The sequence below is a fragment of the Phragmites australis genome, chromosome 23 (genome assembly GCF_958298935.1).
Source record: "Phragmites australis chromosome 23, lpPhrAust1.1, whole genome shotgun sequence".
Lineage (NCBI taxonomy): Eukaryota > Viridiplantae > Streptophyta > Magnoliopsida > Poales > Poaceae > Phragmites > Phragmites australis.
In genome coordinates this window covers 18,875,771-18,879,706 of record NC_084943.1, presented here as the reverse complement: position 1 = coordinate 18,879,706, position 3,936 = coordinate 18,875,771, and positions in this window count along the sequence as shown.

The following is a 3,936-nucleotide window of genomic DNA, read 5'->3' as shown; positions in this document are numbered from 1 at the left end:
ATTATCACATTTCATAAGAAAAACTGGTATCGGTTTTTCAACCACCGACATATCCATTATGAGTTCACGAAGCCATTCAGCTTCAACAATTGTTGTATCTAATGCTATGAGCTCTATTCCATTGCTGACCTCATTAAGATGGTCTGGTTGCAAGACTTCTATGAAATAGCATCACCTCCAAGAGTGAGTACATAACCATTAGTGACCTTGATCTCATCAGCATCAGAAATTCAGTTTGAATCACTATAGCCCTCCAGTACCCTTAGATACCCAGTATAGTAAATATGGCATAGTAAATACCATATCTCATTATGCCTTTTAGATAGCGCATAACTCTCTCAAGAGCATCCCCTGGATTGGAGATAAATCGGCTTAGTTTGCTCACAACAAACTAGATGCCAGGTCTAGTGGTGCTAGCTAAATACATAAGTGAGCCGATGATTTGAGAATATCTTAGTTGATCCCTGGCCATTCCCCGGTTCTTTCGAAGTAATACACTAGGGTCGTAAGGTGCTAGACAAGGTTTGCAGTCCATAAAGCCAAAACAACTCAAGACCTTTTCCACGTAGTGGGATTGCAAAAGTGTGATCCCACCATCTTCACCTTTCAACAGCTTTATGTTCAAAATAACATTCGCTACTCCCAGATCCTTCATTTCAAAATTATGAGATAAGAAAGTCTTGACCTCCTCGATGACATGAAGGTTGGTACCAAAGATCAGTATGTCATCAACATACAAGCACAGAATAACTCATTTGCCCCAACTATGGTGATAGTATACACACATGCCAGCTTCATTCGCAGCAAAACCTCAAGATGTGAGAGTTTTGTATATGCTTCTGAAATAGTCATATGAGTATCATCCACAAGATTTACAATAAAAATCATCACCAAAAGACTTTATGGTCCTTTGTCACTTTCTCCTTCTAGGAGCTTCACTGTTTTTCTCCTCAGTATTTTCCTCAAGCATTTGTTCAACATATTCCATTGGCAGGTTCAAAAGTTTGATCAGACTCCTAACTAGAACTTCTAGCCTTGTTTTTCATAGGAAAAATATCCTCAATGAATGTAGCATCTCTAGACTCTATAATTGTACTGACATGCATGTCAAGTATTCTAGATTTTACTAATAAAAATCTATAGACAATGCTATGGTGTGCATAGCCCAGAAAGACACAATTCATGGTTTTTTGTCCAAGTTTGCGTTTCTTGGTAATCGGTATATTGACTTTCGCTAAGCAACCCCAAATGCGCAAGTAAGAGAGTGATTGCCTTTTCTTCTCCTATTATTTGAATAGTGTTATCTCTTTATTCTTTGTAGGAACCATGTTTAGATATGATAAGAATAAATAAATTCATTAAAAAATTACTCTCCACTACGATCTAATCTAACCCTTTTGATTTTTCTTTTAAGTTGGTTTTTAACTTCTGCTTTATAAATTTTAAAGTAGTGAAAAGCTTCATCCTTTGAATTTAACATATACCCATAGCAATATCTATTAGAGTCATCAATTAAAATCATAAAATATCTCTTTCCACCTTTCGTCAATATATCATTCATCTCACAAGTAAAGAGAGCTATTTGTCTGGTTTTATGGTACAGGTCCAGGGGCCAAAATGAACTAGAACCGGAGTACGTGTATCCAGTGTGAACTTTTTTCTTTTTAAGATCATGTTTATTATTAAAACCACAAGTTATTACAACTGCATGGTTATTAGTCACACACCATTCTAGTTTTTGGTCTTTATAGTTTATTTACCTAGTTACTAACTTCCTATTTGGTAAAGCTTTAACTCTAAAAATTCTTAGAACTAATCATTTTTAGCTCAGAAATTCTGGGAACTGAGATTAAGGGTATTTAATTTAGGTTTTTGGTTCTTATTTTAGATTGAAAATAAATATTTAAACCTTTTTTATTTTATTCTACAAACTCCAAATCCTATATAGATCTCGGAGCTAGAGCTCACCTAAACAGAGTTTAAAGAAAAAACAGTGCTATCATAGAGAAAGGAGAGTAAAAGGACACCATATGGAATATGAGATGATTTTGAGTGCAACTTTGAGTCTCTTGCATGGCACGGAGTCATTGTAGACTCCTCTTTTTTCTCCAAGAGGTTGTAAACTTTTTGCACGAGTGTACATGAAAGTTTTTAAGACCGCGTTTTATAAAGCCAACTTTACATATTACTGCTCACGCACTGCACTATTTTTTTCCCTTTCGACAGAATTGTATATTTGCCATTCCTTCGATCCTGAACTACATATTTGCTGTTATCAATATATATATATATATATATATTAAAGCTCCGAGAATTGAAGTGACTGTCCAAGTTACTGTAGCTACTGTTCATGGCACTGTGCTACTGTCATGTTGGCTCTATTCCTGTACGTATGTATATGTACATATACATATATGTGTACATATACATGTATGTATGTATATACATACATATATATTTACATGTATAATATAATTTTTTGAAAATTCCAGAAAATAGTAAAAGGTATAATAGTTATATTGATAAATCGGTTGAAATAATCTAAAATGAACAGAAAAATGTCTAAAACTCAACAAAATATGAAACAAATTTTGTTAGGTTCGTAGTACTGTCGTCTACCTATTAAGATTATGTGCATGCATAAAAATAATATTATTTTCTCCATAATTAAATGAATCTTAAATATTAATAAATTTATAAATAAATATTGAGATGCCCAAAATTGATGAACATAATATCTTTACACTTCTTTTGTCATATTCTGTGTAAAAAAAACAGATGTGGCGTATGCGTGCCAATCCGCCTACTAAGAACTTAAACTGCAAAGAGTCGTCCCTTCTGTTTGCCGCTGCTTGGTCCTACCATTTAGAATTGTTACAGCTTGGGCACAAAAATAATTTGTGAAACTAAAAAGAAAAACCAGAGAGATGCAAAGACTGAATAGCCCATATCCTCATTCTCGATCATTAGCTGAGCTCTCTCTCTCTCTCGAACCCACTTTTGTGCACGATGTAAACTAGCTTAAGCCAATCATGCATGTGTCACATAGGATTCATATCCTATTATGGTTTAAATAACCTTGCAACTTACAAGCACATCTTGCATGTTCATATATCGCCTCCAATAGTCAGCTCTGGAATAACAAAGCACATCTTTCAGGAATTGGTCTTGCATAGAGGTGAATTTGTCTTGTCGAATGCGACAATCGATGGGCTAAAGCCCAAATAAAAAGTTCAAGGGCCTTGTTTTGGATGCCTCCAGCTATTTCCGCATAGATAATGGATTGGATTCTGAGATGTTTCCACCGCCCACAAGAGGATCAAAGCCCAAAATTTTGTGGTGATTTTTTATTTTTAAATAATTTTTAAATAAAAAATTACAAATATATACACCCGTTTTGAAAAATTGCATTTAAAAAAAAAACGACGATAAGAGTCTATATTTGTAATTTTTCAAAATATGCGCATATTGTAATTTTTTATTTTAAAAATCCATCAACATTACTGAGTTTTGGTTACTAATTCTTTAAAAGAGAAAAGAAAAACAAATAGCTAGTGTCCTCTGATGCAAAGGTCAGCAAAATCTAATATTACCAACCCTGTTGCTGATACTGCTGATTATCATACTAAGATGATGAACCGGTGTTGTTGGTTAAACCAAAAATGGTACTTTCCTTTTATATACAATTTTGGCAGCCCTATCACAGGGATAACGGTGGGCCCAAAATTAGAAATATGTCTCTGGCACAAGACATCAGGATGACGTGGCAGAAGAGAAGTTAAACTTGTGGGTGACTGGGGCCAAACATGCGAGTGACAATCAAATATTCAAATATTTGATTGAAGCTACCACATAGACCACAACATCATTCATTTATATAAAGATTTGTTTTTTTGTTCAGTAACATTTTTGGGAGTGGCAAGGGTGCTAAACAAG